General features: G+C 41.9%; 1 long non-coding RNA gene across 1 annotated transcript in view; it reads right to left on the reverse strand.

Annotated features, from left to right (window-relative positions):
* LOC132646866 (uncharacterized) overlaps positions 1–17,746 on the reverse strand; it is a 57,428-nt gene extending 39,682 nt beyond the window's left edge. Inside the window, exon 1 of the long non-coding RNA XR_009585206.1 lies at positions 16,839–17,746. This is a non-coding gene — a long non-coding RNA (uncharacterized LOC132646866). The remainder of the gene's footprint in view (positions 1–16,838) is intronic.
* Positions 17,747–18,634: the final 888 nt, after the last annotated feature.

Raw genomic sequence — 18,634 nt, forward strand, 5'->3', positions numbered from 1 at the left:
GGAAGTGATGGAAAAGCAGGCAACAGAGTCCATGTCAGAGACAGCCCCCACTCCCTTTCCTAGGGTACCCACATGAAGATGGAGCTGCCCGTTGGCTACATCTGTGTAAGTGGTCTAGGTCCAGTCTATGCATGGTCCTTGGTTGATGCTTCATTCTCCACAAGCCTCACCCCTGGGCCCTAGTTAGTTGGCTCTGTTGGTCTTCTTGTGGAGCTCCTGTCCCTCCTGGGTTCTTCTCTCTTTCCCTCAACTCTTCCATAAGACCCCATGCGCTGTGCCCAATGTTTGGCTGTGAGTCTTAGCATCTGTTTCAAACTGCTGCTGGGTGAAGCCTCTCAGAGGACAGCTATGCTAGACTCCCATCTATAATGTCAGGGGTTGGCCCTCTCCCATAGGGTGGGTCTCAGGTTGGGCCAGACATTGGTTGGACATTCCCTCAATCTCTGCTCTATCTTTATTCCTGCCTACATCTTGTAAGATAGAGTAAATTCTGGGTCCAAGTTTTTGTGGATGTGAGCGTGATAACACAGACCCAGAAAGACACACATGGTATGTACTCACTTATAAGCGGATTTCAGCCATATAATATAAGATAACCATACTATAATTTACAGACCCAAAGAACATAAATAATGAGGATCCAAGAGAAAAATGCTTAAATCTCACTTAGAAGGGGGAATAGAACACACAGCAGAAGCAGTTGAAGAGAGGGAACAGGGTAAGAGAGGGAGTACAGAGAGAAATGAGGGTGGAGATCAGACCTGGGGGGGGTGGACAGAGGGCCTGCAGAAAGAAGACAGGAGAGGAGAAAAGAAGGGGTCATGGAGACTGGAGAGGAAACGTTGCTACTAGGACTCCCAGGGGAGGGAGGGAGTGCAGGCAGGCTTGCTCCTTTCTAAGTCTGACTTAGAACTCGTTGATCAATTTCTTTCTCGTCTCCCCTCTCCCCTCCACTTCCCCCCTTCCCTCCTCTTTTTCGCCTTGGGTGACCCCCATTCTCCTCCTCACTCTAAGACTTGTGTCTAGATCCCGGAGGTTGGTGAGATTATGCGACACTTGTCTTCTGTGTCAGAATGACCTCCAGGAGTGTCTCCATTAAGTTAGGGAAGTTCTCGTCAGACTGCGAATGTCTCGTAGAGCTGCGTCCTGTTATTTAACGGTGCCTTATATTTATGTACTTCAGATGAGGAAACTATTCTCTTGGGGTCTAATGATGAAGCCAGAGAAGCCAGCAATAAGTTGAACAGAAAATTAAAACTGTATTTGAACAAAGGTGTAAATCGGGTCTTTCACTAGGTTTTAAATACATTCTTGTGAATTTTAAAATATCTTAGAAAACTATTTCGAAGAATTTATTGTAAATTTGCATGCACCATTTCATGTGAAACTATATTTAATCAGAATCTGACTTTCAAAAAAAAAAAACTATCTTTAGAGAAAGACTGGTGGAGAAGTTATCACACATTATGTTCAGGAGCTTCTTTTTCCTGACAAACTGAGTTTTTCTTTAGTCAGTAGACTATGTCTGAAAGCTGACATTGGTATAGTAAGTGAGGAAACTGCAGAACAATAAAATAAATAAACTAGCTCTAATAACTGAAACACCATGAGAAAAGATTTATCAGTTTCGCAAGGTAAGTTTGAAAATGTGATTCACATGAACCTATTTTGGAGCTTCATGTGCAGTGGACTTATCTCTTATGTTTTCCTTTCCCACCTTGACCCGCAAATGTATAGAAGCAGTTTGTACTTAGAAGAGCATCCAGGTCGCTGCATGAGAGACCATGGCTCTTCTTTCTGGTATTTATTCACACAGGCACTTTGGGTCAAATCTGTACTGTGCTGGAAGCTGAACATGACTCACCCTCAGGCAGACAAAGCCATAGTGACTATTAAAGAGGTTATGGCACCTTAATCAAATCAGTGAAGCTCAGTAATGAAGGTAAGAAGTATCTATTCATAGTACATATGTATGTAATACATGGATACATAAAATACAGTCTACTGTGATGATGCAATCAGTATTTGCTAACTATTGAATGGTATAACAGAAAGAGAACACACACACACGAACACACACTGCTTGTGAGAAGGCTGATAATCCTGAGCAATGTGGGTGATCATAGGCTATTAACCAAGACAAGAAATGCAGCAGATGGAATGGGTTTTATAGGATGAAAATTGAGAGGTTAGCTTGGGACACTGTCAATCTTAAATACCTGCTAGACATACAAGAGGAGACGTCAAATAAAGAGCTGTCCAAATGAGTTTAAGAAGAACCTAGAATTCCTTGGGGGTAGATTTCTAGGAGCAGAGTTGCTGGGTTGAAGGTTATGGGCAAGTTTACAGTGTTGTCCTGAAGCCAGCTGGCTAGGGTGGAGGGCAACAAACTGAACAGAAACGGTGAATGTGCAGCCATCTGAGGGGAAGGAGTCGGTTGAAAATTAAATGCAGCTTCGCTCTAAGGGTTACCTAAGTAAGCTTTTACGATGAAAGAGATTACTCCCTTCTCATTTTTAAAGGATAAGAACAACGTGAATGGGTATCATGGTTTGGAAAGATTTCCCCTCTATTGAGATAATCATGTAGTTGTAGTCCTCTATTTTCTTAATGTAAAGTGATAGGCTATTTAAGGTTAAACCAACACTGGACTTTTGTGTAAACTTCACTTGCTCAAACTATGACACATATTGCTGATATATATGCTTTTCAAAACAGTCTGTATATAGTCCAGGTGCTGTTCTCTCTCTCTCTCTCTCTCTCTCTCTCTCTCTCTCTCTCTCTCTCTCTCTGTGTGTGTGTGTGTGTTTGTCTCTCTTGTAGTTTTGGCTGTTTAAAAGTCCCTATATAGACAAGGCTAGCCTAGAACTCAAGAGATCCACCTGCTCCTGCCTGTTGGGATTAAAGGCATGTGCCACCATGCCTGGCTTTGCCTCAGTCTTTTGAGTGCTTAGATCCCAGGACCTGGCCACCATAATAGGCTTCATATTGCTGAATTCTATTAATTCTTCATTTAAAGTAAATAGTTTTGGAAGTATTGTTTCTTGTGTCACTGTTTAGGGGGACACAGCCCACCACAGAGAAGCAGAAAAGATATGGTGGCAGGTGGCTTCCTGGCAGGGGGAGAGTGCAGCTGGAATTCCTTGTCTACATCTCAAAGAGTATGAGCAGAGCTGTAGGACCAGGCTGTGCGTGGGCCAGGCTGTACCACTCAAGGCCCTCCCTGAGTGACCACTTCCTCTAGCCAGGCCCCACCTCCTGAAGGCTCCAGAGCTTCCCTCATGTTAAATGCTCTTGGGGAGACTTCACATCCAAACTGTTTGTCCTAGTGTCCTTTCTGTTGCTGTGATAGACACCATAACCCAAAGCAACTTCGGGGGTAGAGAGTTCATTTCGTTTTACAGAGTGCAGTCCATCACTGAGGGAAGCCAAGGCAGTAGCCTGAAGCAGGAACCACAGAGGAAAGCTGCTTATCGACTGACTCATCTGCCTTCCTGACACAGCCCAGGCCACCTGAGCAGGCATGGCCCTGTCCACGGTAGGCTAACTCCTCATATCAAGTACCACCTCAGAACGCACACACACACTGGCCCAGGGGCTGAGCCAATGGGGCCAATTCTTCAGCCATGCTTCTCTGTTCTCAGGTGTGACATGTTGGCAACTAAAGTGTACCAGGACACCGTACTCTTAATGAAGTCATGTGTAGCTGAAGTTTTCTTTGCCGGAGCATTTTAAATGAATAACTCAGTTTATTTAATAGCTTTTCAGCTGCTTGGATCTTTTTTTTTTTAACTTCCTCTTGATTCAGCTTTGACAATTTGTTTCTTTCAAAAAGAAACTTGCCCTTTTCATGAGAAAGAATTTATTGTGCATGCCTATATTTCCCTTTAAATATCTACAGTGGTTAAATCTTTATCTCCAACCATCTCCCTCCCCCCATCGCTGGGGATGAGATTCAGGACCTTGTTCATGCTCGGCAGGAGTCATATCTCCCTCTGTTCCTCCAGATTCTCTTTCAGTCCATAACAGTTCTGGGCTTTTTCTTTGACAACACTGATCAAAAAAAAAAAAAAGGAAGAAGAATTTGGTCAATTGTTTCATAGAATGTCTCACCATCTGTGTTTATTTGCCGGCCTTCTCAAGATTACATTATACATTCTTGGTGAGACCGTTTCACGAGGATGTTGTATACTTCCCACTGTATCACATCAAGAAGCACATGCCAGCAGGGAGATGGCTGGAGCCCAAGAGCTCCAGGTCAGCCTGGGTGACACAGTGCGACTCTGCCCGAGGATGAACCTAAAACGAGTGCATGCACACATCAGCCCTGCGATGATGCCTGCTTTGACTAGTTAGTAACTGACTAGATAGTAACTGACTAGTTAGTAACTGACTAGTTAGTAACTGGTTAGTTGAAAACATCTCACCGTTGCTTGTTTTACAATGGCCCCATCATGTAGTCTTGGCTGGCCTGAGACTCTAACATAGACTAGGCTGGTCTTGAACTCACAGAGATCTACCTACCTCTGCCTCCTAGGGGTTGGTATTAAAGGTGTGTGCCATCATGCTTGGATAACTCAATAGTTTGTTTTGTTTGGTTCATTTTGTTTTTCTAAGACAGGGTTTCTCTGTGTAACCCAGGCTATTCTGAAACTTGCTTTGTAGACCAGGCTGGCCTTGAACTCAGAGATCTGCATGCCTCCCAAATACTGGCATAAAGGTGTGCACCACTACACCCACCTTGGTTTTGTTTTTTGAGACAAAGTTTCATGTAGCCAATAAAGGAGGCCTCCTATTTGCTCAAATTTGTAATCCTCCTGCCCCAGGCTTCCAAGTGCCGGCATTACAGGCATGTTCCACTATGCCTAGCTGAAATTGCTCCATTGTAGTGATATATTTATTTTCTCTTTGCAATTAATAAGAAACTTTAGAATGATATTTTGAGATTACTGTGTCTGTTTCCCATCAACCTTTCACATAATAATTTCTAATGAAGCATTATATTGTTGGTTACAAAATAAAGCTGAGAAAAAGACAACTTCTTTAATACATCATACTGGGGAAATTGTACATCTACATGTAGGACACTGAAGTTAGATCCATATCTCTGTTTGAAAATCAATTTGAAATGGATCAACGATCGTAATGTAAGACTCTAATCTCAGACACAGTTAGAAAAACAGAGGGAAATTCTCCAAGATATAGCCAGGCTCTGTGGCTGGAATCTCAGAGGCAGCTGGTGAAATAGTATCAGGAACCTAACAAATGGAAGCTGAGGTTGTGGCTTAGTGGTTGAGCACTCACTAGCATGCTTAAACCTTGGGTTTTACTTACAGGACATAAAAGAAGAGAGAAAGCGGGGGGGGGGGGGGGAGGAGATGGGGAGGAGAGGAGGGAATGGGGGAGGGGAGAGGAGAGCAGGAGACAACTGTGATTGAATGTAAAAAGTTTCTGAAAGCCAGCAGTGGCAACACAACTGCAGTTCTAGCATTTGGGTGGCTGAAACAGAAGGATTGCAAATTTAAGGTCAGTGTGTGCTATACAGGGAAGCCCTGCCTTTAAAAAAAAATTAAATTAAAATTAAAAGCCTACTTACATCAAAGGAAATAATTAGAACAAAGAGACATCCTACAGAACAGGGAGAGAAACTGCTGACAGCCATATTAACAGATTAGTATCCAGAATGTATTGTAAAATCTCAAAAAGTCAAACACAGAAAGAACAGAGAGTTCAGTCCATAAATTAGCAAATGATAAATTAGCAAATGAACTGAACACATAGTTCCTAAGAGAAGTACAAACTACCAACAAATACAGAAAAAAATTTTCAGCATCTTCAGCCATCAGAGAAATGCAAATCAAAACACAATGGAATTCTATCTCACCCTAGTCAGAATGGCTATTGTCAAGAAAACAAAACTCAACAAATGTGTGTAAGGATGCAGGAAAAACACACACATAACAAAAACTTTGGTCTCACTATGTAGCCCTGGCTGGCCTGGGATTCACAGAGGTCTGCTTGCTTCTGTATCCTTCTTTCTTCTTCTTTTTCTCCTCCTCTTCCTCTCCCTCCTCCTTCCCCTCCTCCTCTCTCTCTCTCCGCCTCTTCTTCCTTCTTCTTTGTTTTTTTTTTTTTTTTCAAGATAGGATTTCTCTGTGTAGCTTTGGCTGTCCTGTGCCTCTGCCTTCTGAGTGCTGGAATTAAATGTGTGCACCACCATTATCAGCTTTTAAAAAACAAATTGATTATTTATCTGCTGCTAAGTGGGAATGTTGACTAGAACAGTCAGTAAAAAAATCGCTATCTTTCCTCAAAAAACTAAATTAACTAACATATGATCTAGCCATATTCCTAATGTGAATAAAGTTAGCTTCAGTAATGGTACCTGCATACCTTTGTTTATCAGGCACTATTGACAGTAGCCAAGCTATGGAATTCGTCTTGGTGTCCATCAATGGATGGGAAGATGCATAAAAATGTAGTGTGTATATTCAGTGGATTATTGTTCAGACACAAAAGGCAAAATCATATCATGTGCAGGAAAACGAATGGAATTAAAGCTGGAGATTGCCCTGTTAGATGAAATAGGCAAGATTCAGAAAAATGTATTTTTTTTTCCTCTCATGTATAAAACCAAACACAAAAGTAGAGGGGAGATTGCTCAAGATTGCCTTTTGTTGCTGTGATAAACACAAATCAAACTTGGAAAAGAAAGGGCTTATTTGGTTTACAGATTACAGTCTATCACTGAGGTGCAGCTGGTCTTTGCTACTTGGTGAGCTCTTTTTTTCCCCCTCTTTTGATCTCCCCAGTTTCACCCCCATCACTTGATAGAAGAGAAAGAAGGACAGAGGGGCATGAAAGAGATAGAGGCCTGTGAATCTGGTTTCTTTCTTCTTGTTTCTTCTATCAGCACGACTACTAACAAACCACAGCCAACCCCCTGAATGACCAACAACTGCTGACCCTGCCTCTTGGGGCCCTGCCACTTATATACCCTCTGAAAAGTTCCCAGAATCCCAAACCGCACACAATTGTAAAAACTATCTTCAGCGGGCAAAAATCACGCCTCTGCTAGAGCACGAGGCAAATCTTAGTCAGCTGCTGCGGTCAGTGTGGAGCAGCTCCCTATCTCCAACACCTGCCATGAAAATGAAAACACTTTCTTGTAATGTTTCTGTGTTTTTAAAGACACCAAAGTTCCAAAATGTCACTACGCCGAGGAAAGCTGAGGTAGGCACTGAAGCAGAGACTGTGGTGGAACGCTGCTTACTGACTTGCTTCCTCTGCCTTACTTACCTTTCTCATATCATCAAGCCTACATGCTCACAGACAGTGAGCGGGCCGGTCAGGGCCTTCTCACATAAATTAGCAGTCCCCCACAGACACTCCTACAGCCAAACTGATGGAGGCAATCCTTCAGTTGAGTTTTCTCTTCTTAGGTGTGCCAAGGTGACAACTGATAACAACTATGACGGACTATTTGGAAAGAGGAAGGAGGAAACAACAGAAGGGGAATAGGTGAGGGTAATGGGGGTACAATCAAAGTGTGTTATGAGCATGCCACGGTGAAAATGTCATGCAGTTACTCCAGAGATATACTTCAGCCAAGATCCATTTACTCTACCATTCACTCTGCTTTCAGCCATTCCAGATATATTGCCAGATACCTAACATGTGATAAGAATTATGACAGAAATGAGAGGATGGTGAGTTATCCAGAAGGAACACAATGCCTGCTGCCTGGAGGAAAACCATGAAGGAAGCAGCCTCTTCTCAGCACTCCAAGGAAGATACGTCAGGAGCAGTAGACACAAATGCAGATTAGCACGTTTTATGTTACTGTTGTGCATATTCATTGCATGTGGTAGATGTTACAGAGAGGACATTTTTGCACAAGTGAGTGGCATGCCCCCTCATGCTGTCCCTTCTTTTTCATTCTCTCTATCCATTGGATACCTCGGGCAGTTCTGTGACTTAGATACGGTGATAATGGTACCACAAATGCTGGTGTGTAAGCATCTCTGTGATATGCTGACTTGAAGGTGTGTGGGCGAATATCCTGTCTGGATTTTGTTGCTGCTAATTTATTTCATTTCTTTCTCTTTTTAAACGGGGGTTGGAGAGATGGCTCAGTGGTTAAGAGCACTGTCTGCTCTTCCAACGTGACCCGGGTTCAGTTCTCAGCACCCATATGGCAGCTCACAACTGTCTATACCACCAGTTCCAAGGGATCTGACACCTTCACACTAATGCACATAAAATAAAATAAAATAAAATAAAATAAAATAAAATAAAATAAAATAAAATGTTTTTTTAAAAATAAGAAATGGCACGGAATACAAACATCTTAAAACTCATCCTCCTAGGCTGAACAGAGACATTGCTGGGATTTGAACCTAGGTTCTCCCAAATGATATAGATTACAGATGTAGTTCATAGCTACCTCTGAGGGGTTTAAGGTGGGCCCCAGCTGCTGAAGACACCACACACTTAGGATCTGACCTGAAAATCTCTTTCTTGTCGTCCAGCTTCCTTCGTTCCAGAGAATATTAAACAAGCTGTGAAGGGAGGGAAGCAATGAAGCCACCCTGTGTAGTGATCACCAGCATGGCAGTATATGCAAGAAGATGCACCAAGTGGCACTCATATGTGGGTGACAGCCACCAGCTGTCCCATTTCCAACTTAAAGAGGGAAGTCACACCTGGTGTTGGCAAACCTAGCCAGGTTGTGAGGTCACGGACCTTAAAAAGAACCTTAGCAAACCTCCAGTTTGATAAACCAGCATAATTCTTTACAACATCCAAAATCTTATTCTTATGCCCACAGATAAGTGTCGCTAACACCTCTCATCAAAGAAGCCTTTCTTTAGAGCAAGCAGAGACCATGACAAAACAATCAATATTGGACATAATGTAGAGAGACTAATAGATCATGGAAGCCTAGCCCCATGGATCTAGTCACCACTCTTGCATCTATTGTTCAGGGAACATTACAAAAGAGGGGGTGGAAAGATTGTAAGAGCCAGAACACCGGGAAGTGTGTGGTGAAACAGTCTTTCGTAGAAACGTGAACAGGACCAGGACAAGGGTGATATCGATGGATAAATTAATGTGGAAGGGGAGTCTTTCACGGGGGTCCCCCACCACACAAAGATCAAAAGGCAACTAAGGACTGCTGGGGTACAGAGAAGTAGCCTCTCCCAGGGATTAAGCCTTTTATTGATTGTCCAATGAAGAGTAGTCAACCTTGGAAGTATATACAGACCAACAACAAAAAAGGACTCAGCAGGTTATGTGTGTGTTTGTGCACATGTGTGCATACACACATATATGTAGTAACAACAATAATCAAACAAAAAGAGGCTATCAATATTGGAGGAGGGAATGGATGGGGAGAAAGTGATGTAGTTCTATTTCAATTATGACAAAAACCCCTTTTAGTAAAGTGTAGAATACAGTGGTCTTAGCACATAAGGCTGGGCAGCAACCATTACGATCTAGCTCATCTTAATCACCTCCGAGAGGAACTTGTATCCATAGTTATTCCTCCCCCCCAACCCCCAGAGTGCCTGTTAACCATTAACCTACTTTTTCTGCCTTTAGATTGCATCTTATGAACACTTACTCTAATAGAGTCACACAATATGGGATTTCTTGTGTTGGCTTCTTTCACTTAGCATAATGTTATAAGGTTCATCCATGTGGTAATATCTATTTGTTCTTCATTCCCTTTTACTGCTAAAGTGTGGAGATGTATGCATCCGTTCTTCACTCCTGGTATCATTTCCACTGCTTTTCCTAAGTACTTGAAACAGGTCAAGGCCTTGTCAATGTCCTCTTGGAGCAACTGGCATTAGGATTCTCTTCCCTCACTTTTGATCTTTGTACAGTTCTTACGTTTGTTTTCTTTTTCTTTGCCTTCCTTTCTCTCTCTCTCTCTTTTTTATTTTTTTAGGACAGGGTCCCATGATATAGGCCTTGTTGGCCTAGATCTCAATATGTAGACCAAACTAGCCTTGAACTCACAGAGTCCCACCCACTTTTATTTCCCAAGTGCTGGGATTAAAGGTGTGTATCATTGTGGGCAGCCTGTCATATTTTCCGAACAAGGTAATCCTACATCCTAAAAAGTATTTTATATAGCATTGTATTTGATTTGTTCTGGGATGATCTTATGGGCTAATCTTCATTTTAATGAAAATAGAAGTCTACTTGATTCTTGAAGGGTGATTAGCTCTAAAAAAAATGTAGTTTAGTATTTTTCAGGTACTTATTACTTTCCAAGTCAAATTCATTTATTTGTCTTAATTGTCTCATATTCTATTGTACTCTGTATGTGGCAATTTTACAAAATAGTCAGTTCCTCGGGGTTTGACATCTAATCCACCACTGTATATTCAGCATAAAGAAGAATTATTTTAGGAACTCGAGAGATGGTTCTGTGGTTAAGAGTAAGCACTACCCTTGCAGAGGATGGAACTCCGGTTCAGTTCCCAGAGCCCACCGCAGGCTGTCTCTCAGCTCCAGGATTCTGTTGGCACATATGCATATGCTCTCAGTTGCACACACACATAAAAATAAAATAAAATCTAAAAATAAAAAAAGTGAAATCTTTACACACAATGGCTATCTAATAAATGCAGTTATTAAACTGAAGCACATATATATTGATCAGATGGATATGAAGTTGCCCGGAGTGGTAACTCTAAGTCAGATTTTAAAAGTTTCCTTAATTAATTAAAAAATCATTTGAAATTGTGTATACTATTGGCATATGTGTGTGATATGTGTGCAGGTGGATTCATGCCAGCTGCATTCATGCCAGCTGCAGCACCTGTGTGGAGGTCGGAGCACGACCTTCTGGAGTTTTTTTTTTTTTTCCCCTTTCACCCTTTTGTGGATTATAGGAGTCAAACTCAGGTCACCAGGCTTTCGTGGCAAGCTTTTTACCAACTAAAGTCCTCTCTCTGCTTTTTTTATTTGTATTTTATTTTTGGAGCCATCGTTGCACTGTGGAGGCTCCAAGTCTCTGTCCCAGCCTCCAGCATGCTGGGATGACAGGCCATCATACATCATACACATGTCTGCGTAACTTAAGTTGTGGGACTTTCTTTGCTTTCTGACTGAAATAACTAAACTGATGCCTCAAGAACTTCATTAATAGACTTTCAGGTGACGTTAATAAACGCTACTTAAATGGATTATAACCCCGTGAGGGAAATAGTATTATGCCCATTTTGCAGATGAGGAGATTAAGGTCAGCCAGGCTAAGTAGCTATTTCACAGTGGGACAGGCAATGTGTGCCAGAATTCCAAGGGACTCAGTTGGCTCTAGAGCCACTAACCATCCTACCCTGGCTGCCTCGGTGGACCGTGGTTCGTAACAATTACAAAGCTTGTTCTAGCTCTGCTTTGAGCAGTCTCGTGTTTACCTACCCCAAAACAATGAAAGGTGTCTTTTGAAATATTTATTTATACATGATTTTATTATAAAGCTTCTTCTCATGTAGCCACTTTGCATAACTTATCTGTTTGCTAGGTAAAGGCGCTCTGAGAGATTAGAAGACGGTTGTTTTTAGGTGTCCAGCGACAGGATATTTAAATCAGTATCATTAGCCTTCTGACAACATTTTCCCCAGTGAGGCTGCTTTGTCAGCACAGTCTGCCCCACACAGTAGCACACACTGGCTTACGTTTCACTTAGTTTCCAGCTACAGTTTGCCCGCCATATAGAAACTTATTTAACCAAATAGTTCTTAAGTCCTTTGAGAGCAACAGTGGATTTCCTAGTTGGCAGGGCTGGCTCACACGCCTAACCCCGGCTCCTGGGAACTGAGGCACAGGGGTTGTCGTAAGTTCAGGCCAGCCTGACCTACAAAGGAAGACTCAGAACAAAAGCATACAAACAGAAAAAAAAATGTGTTTTTCTGTTGCCTGTGGTTTATTGTAATAACTGTGGTTTATTAAGGCCTTAGTGAGGGACAGGATCTTTGTACACATTTTGCTGCTATTTACAAGAACATGAAAAATGAGGGGTTACTTCTCCCACTTTGCAAACGCAGAAAGCCTATAGTCCCAGCAGCCTAGGCCTTTTGGGTGACCATGATGATGGGTTCATAATACACCATTATCCACTTGACTGATTTGTGCCAATTTGGTGAAAATCTTTCCATCTGGCAGGAAAAAAAAAAGACACAAGTTTGAATCCTTGTGCGATTAAGTTACCAGCTTGTGTGTACAGACAAGTACTCACTCTCCATCAATTCTGAGATTCCTGATTGGTAGAATGAGATTTTTTTTTTCTTTTTTTCAAAGAAGGCCCAACCCTTTCCTTGAAGGAGTTATGAATATTAAACAAGGAAATACAGATGCAAAATAAATATTAATAACTTACTTATGTGTTTCTTTTGTCTCATGGAAATGTAAACCAAATGAATAAGTGAATAAATTAAGATTAAAAAAGAAAAGATATTTATCCAAATCCCATATGTGTATGTATATAATTTACTTGTCTGCAAATAATGAGACAATTCTGTATGGAGCATTTTTTTGTTTTGTGTTTTGAGACAACCTTGGCTGTCTTACTTTGTGGGCCTGGCTGGCCTCAAATTCACAGGGAACACTTTTTATGTGGTAATATATGCACAATTACATTGAAACAACCTCAGAAAAATTACTATCATAGAGACAGACCACTTAGTTTTGGATTTTCATGTTGTTTTCTAGTAATCTTTTAATCTAATACAAGGAGATTTAAATGTTTTTTTCCTGAGAAATCCTTTCCCTCAAATTAATAGGTGATTTTTGTGTGAAGTAACTTTTCTGTTAGTTTAATGTCATTGCCATTCTGTACCTTGGATTTTATGTTTGTTGCTTTGATCTTATTTTTCTTCAGCATATTCTGTTGCTAAGTAGAAAATATCTATTATTCACAGACATTATCTCTTGTTTAAATTATATATATTTAAAATTCAAAATAATGATAAATAACACTTTGGGGTAAAAATGATAAAAATTACCTTTATCCTCTAAATAACCTTTCCTGCTTAAAAAAAAAAGTACTTTCATTATTTTAATTTGAGACATATTTTCCTTAGAGAGCTCTGATTTTTAAAAGTCTTTTATTTTGGTAGTCAGAAACTTCAGTTGCTGACCTTAGGTTATGCTACAAGCTCTTTCAATAGGATCTGATGAACAAAAGAAAAAAGGAATCAGAATATTAATGGGTTAATATTCTTATAGTTAATAGCCACATATTTGAAGAGGCATACATTTTAAATCTTTTAAAATGGGTTAAAATAAGCCTTTTAAACAGAATTTAAATCACTGCCATTTAGCTCAGAGTGTTACATACAATTCTCTATTATATTTTCACCTTAACATTTTTTTTCTGTGTCATTTGTTAAGTCTTACTTGAACTGAAATACTTCTTAGAAATACTTTTTATATCCAGCTCCTTCTTTTCCAGTAGATACATGGTATATTTCAACAACTGTGGGCACACTGTACTAGCTCGGAGCCGTTTTGATTACTTTTAAACAAATTAGCCAGCCTTTAGCCAGTTCAGTGATCTCTCCCATGTGGCCTTATGCCGGCCTCACACAGAACAGGCCTCTAAGTCTACTCCAGATGGCCAACTGTGTCCACTAAGCCTTTCAGAATGGTGCTTGCTGATCTTGCTAGCTTGGGACAGAATATAAGCTTTTTACATGTATGAAAAATACATATACAATATATAGATATGACTATAAATAATAGTGTTTCTTTTCCAGGTGTGTCTCTGAAACATTATTCAAGTGCAAACAGAAATTTTCGTAGAAAACTGAAAGACTGTCCATATGAAAAAATTAAATTTGCTTATATTTATTACAGTGATGTAATAAAAAATGGTTATTTGCCTTGTGTTTTTATTCTTGGACAGCTATCTTTTACTGGTCATCCTTTGTCCTTGCTTTTGGATTCCTTACCAAATTTCTCCTTTTGTAATTAATATTTAATTTTGTAATAATTAATTTTGTAATTAATATTTAATCTATGGCCACATCAATCTAAAACACTGCAAATACCTATTTGTCCTCTTGTCACTATTAAAATTCTGCTTTTGTGTTGGAAATTCTTAACTGTGAATGTTAAAAAAGCTTGTTACATGCTTGCCCATGACAAGAATTTTAAATAATTCCTGGCAGAACTAGGACCTGTTCAGTGTTTTCAGTGCTAAGATTTTTAACTTACATCCCTCCTTGAATCATTAATAACAATGAGTTAACTTATAATAGAAAAAAAATGATAAGCTCATATTTGCATGAACTACAATAATATAGCAACCTTAAAAAGCAATGTGAAGTGAATTGGTATTTCTGTTCAAAATATCCATCTGCCCAATTTGTAAGATTTTGGTAAGAAATATCTCAATATCAATAAATACACACATAAAAATATTCATGTAGGACAGAAATAGAAAGTATTGTTTTGATTGTCTGCTGAGTACTATCTACATGTTTATGGAGGATATTTTGAAACTTAAAAATGTAGCTATAAAGTAGTAAGCATAAAATTAAAGTATATAATTTACCTGCAGGAATAATTTATTTATAAAGGCAGCTGGGCCTTGATACTGAAGTCCCTTTTGCATATTTCCTCATAATTATTAACAATTTAACCTTTTTTTTTTTTTTTTGAGACAGGGTCTCACTATGTAGACCAGGCTGATCTTGAACTAACAAAGACTCACCTGCCTCACCTTAACTTTTTATGTGTTAAGATAATCAGCATTTTCTTAATATGCTAGGTAAGATGTATTAAATTATTGAAGACCACAAATTACATTCAAGATGTTCCTAGATCTTGATTTTATGCTAAGAAGTTCTTAGCACATGTAAAATGTTAAGCACATTTTTTGCATTTCAACTTAAATTCAAGTCCTAAGTACATGATTGCTGTAAATTAGTGTCCACAAGTCTTTGCTCTTATCTTCACTTCCAAGAAGATACAGACCAAGGTTTTTTATAGGCCCAAAGTAAATTTGAGTGAATGGGAATAACAACTACTTTTTATTATCACTCAGTATAACTTTTAAAGTCCAAGTGATTTTTAAGAACGGGAAGGGAGACTGCTGAGTAGGAGGAAATTTTTTAAAATAGAAATCTCTACCTATGTCGTATTTGTTGTTGTTGTTGTTGTTCATTACCCAAAATGTGAAGAAAAAAAAAATGAAAGAAAGAAAGGGGGGAGATTTTAAAGTTAGAGACAAGCAAAATTATAGTGCTAGTAGAGTAAACATGATTTAAAAAATACTCGTCCTAATTCTGTGTTACTTACTATTGAAGAAGAGACCCTGAAGATAATCAACTACTTTTTCCCCATGAAGCATACCACATAAAAAGTTTAAAAGACATTTAAATAGTAGTACAACACCTACTATTGCTCATTTAAACACTCAGGCAGAGAGTGGATGAGCATCACCAGAGGCCACTCAGTGTAGTGATTTCACCTCTTGTCCTAATACATGAGTGGGTTTTTTTTTTTCTTTTCCTTTTTCTTTTTTCCCTGGAGGCAGGGTTTCTCTATGTAGCCCTGGTTGTCCTGGGCTCACTTTGTAGACCAGGCTGGCCTCAAACTCACAGAGATCCACCTGCCTCTGCCTCCCCGAGTGCTGGGATTGTAGGCATGCACCACTGCGCCCAGCTTACATGAATGTTTTTGTTTCACTGTGAATCATCACCACACTGTAAGATTGCTATTGATCTGCAAATTAATGACTCTAGGTCTTTAAGATGATTATATTTGTTCAGACCTGTTCCATACAAGTCATTTGTGAGTGGCCCATAGAGGTTGGTCTGAAGTGCTTAACTGTAAGATTGGACATCAGGGCTGCTGCATCCTTGAGAGCTTCCAAGGAGGCAGTCATGGGATTATGCCACGGGGATTACTCGGGCTCAGAAAGGACTCTGATGGTGCAGTCTGATGGTTCTGAACCTGTGCTAGAACACTGTGACATTGCTGCTCCCGAGCTGTCAGCTGGTGGGATAGTTGCGAGACACTGGGAAGCTTGTTTTTTTTTTTTTCCTTCCTTTTTTAATTTTAGGAAGTTGTGTTTTCAAAGCACATATTTAAAACTCAGAACAGGCCTCATTTTTCAGCAAGCGACACACTACCCTGAGCAGGGCAGGGGAGTGGACAATGTTTTAATATGGTTGATAATCTGGTTGCATTTCTGTGTTAAAAAACCAACATCAAAAGATGCTGGGACATTTTGCCTTCATATGGAACTTTCACTATGTAACTTACTTGAAAACCAAAGGCACAGAAACGAATCCTGCCAACATGATGCTTGCTCTCTACATGGTTAAGATAAAGCTCCAGACTTTTCTAAGAGACTTGCTGTACTGATGAAATATTAAAAGCAGAACCTCCATGTCCAAATATTCCCTGGAAGAAACCTGAGTTTTTACTTAGCAACTACAGAAACTCCATTATTTGTATGTTAAAAGACAGTATAACTATAATTACACCAATTAAATGTTGTGTTCCTAGTAAATTATTTTTTCCCTACCACCACTGGCTGAAAGTAGGATTTCTTCTTAGTACTCAGAAGAAATGAAGTGTAGCTGGAGAGAAATTAGTGGTTTCTTACTTCCTCTCCCAAAGAGTTGCTGTTTTTGGCTAGTTGTTTAGTAATTTTTTTTTTTTTTTCTGATGGTGGTTGGAGAGTCGGGTGTGAGGGAAGAGAAAAAAGGCTGTGTATAAAATCACTGAGCAGGCCTAAGTTAAGACTCTGTCTTGGTCAGGGAGACACAGACACACAGAGGTTAGGGGAAGCAGGTTTAGTCGAGTACCTGTGTGATTCTTAAAATGTCCAACTCTGCTTTCGCTTCAGGTCCTCCTCCTCCTCCTCCTAGGTGCTGACTTCTCTGGACGGTTCAGATTCCATTTTAGAGCATGGGAAGCAAAATACGTGAATTCCACTTGTGCTTTTGCAGGTGTGGTGGTGGCAGGGGTAACCTTTGCTCACTTGCTGGCCGGTACCAAGCTGGTTTTATTATTATTATTTTTTTAAATGTCTGCTGAGAGTTAAAGACAACACAGAAAATTCCAAAACCACATCCTAACACCTAAAGTCCACACAATGTCTCTACACAGATGGCAAAATATTTGTCTGGAGACTTAATTTACCAAGTTTATATCCAGATCTGGGGGGTTGGGACAGAAGGGTGTTTCTTTTGAGGCATCGATGAAGATTGAGGGGGTTTAAAAAGATTCCTAGGTGTTGCACACACCCCAGCCCTGAAGGTCACCGGTCAGGCTGGGGTCTTTCTGAAGGAGCGTTTTCGGTTCCGGAGGTCTAATAAAGTACGAAGGAAAAGCAAATCCCTGGGGCAATTTCGCCAATAGTCCAAGAGGCAAAGAAGCCGGAGAAGAATTCGCCTCCTAGCAGTTGGACCCCGGCTGTCCTCGGCTGTCATCGCCCCCACCGGGAGGAGGGGAGTGCTGGCTCTGGCGTGGGGGCGCGGAGAAGCTGCAGCCCGCCCGGGGCTCTGCGGAGAGCCAGGCGCACACCGGCCTGCTGGCCGGGGCTCGCGCACCGCCCTCCGGCCGCAGCCGCGGGGCCAGGCTACCCGGCGTGAGGGCCAGCGCCAGGAGCTGGCTGGCGGGGTCGCCGGCAGCTCCCGGGGCGCGAGGAGCGGTTCCCCCTGCCCCGCTCCCAGCTCGGTCTTCCCGCCCCGCCGAGCGCGCCTCCAAGGTTACCCGCCGCCCCGCCGGGGACCGGCCACCGGCCTCCTCCTCTCGCCCCCAGCCGGGCTTGCCCTGCGCTCGGGGAGGGGGATCCGGCCGGAGACGGGCCGGCTCCCGCCCGGGCCGGGGGCGACCTCCGCGGCTCCGGGCGCCCGGGGCAGCCAGGTCAGGCGAGGTCGCGGCGGGCAGGGGACGCGGCCCGCCCCGCACGCTCAGGGCAGCGCGCCCGGCCCGGGTGCTGCGGGGGTTGCGGGAGGCACCCGGGCGCGAGAGGCATCCGGGGTCGGTGGAGGGGCAGAGACCTGCCGAGCTGCCAAACCTGCCGAGGAAACCAGCTAAATAAAAGGAGACTGTTATTTAAGGCGCGGAAATTTGAAATATTTGGACAGGAAGAGAAGAGAAGAGAGACCTTTGCGAGGAAGGGAAAAAAACAGCCGAGCTAACGGTTTTGCAGCTCCCCGCCCCCACCCCAGGGCTTTTCTGCGCGCACAGGAGCGCCCGGCTCCAGCTTCTGCCCTACCGCGCCCGGGCGCATTGAGACCGCGGCACCGAAGATGTGTTCGCAGCCCCTCTGAAGATGCCGGGGCTGGCTCTGGCCGGAGCTTTGTCCCCAGCTCAGGAGGGATTTTTGTTTTTCTGCCCCTCACTAAGGGTCTGCGTGGGCCAGTTTGCATGAAGCTGCGGGGTAAAGCAGCACGGGGCTACACACATTAAGATGAGGCTTTCCCCCTATGGCCTTTTGACAGAGGTAGTTTAAAAGTCAGGAAGGTTTGCAAAGGTGACCCTTTATCTCCCCAGCACTGCGATTTTTCCAGTTTCTTGGAGCCCAGTGAAAACCTAAAACACCTTCTTAGCAACAAAAAACTTGAAGGTCCCCAGGCCACAAAGTCCACCATCT

The sequence above is a fragment of the Meriones unguiculatus genome, chromosome 12, assembly GCF_030254825.1.
Source record: "Meriones unguiculatus strain TT.TT164.6M chromosome 12, Bangor_MerUng_6.1, whole genome shotgun sequence".
NCBI lineage: Eukaryota > Metazoa > Chordata > Mammalia > Rodentia > Muridae > Meriones > Meriones unguiculatus.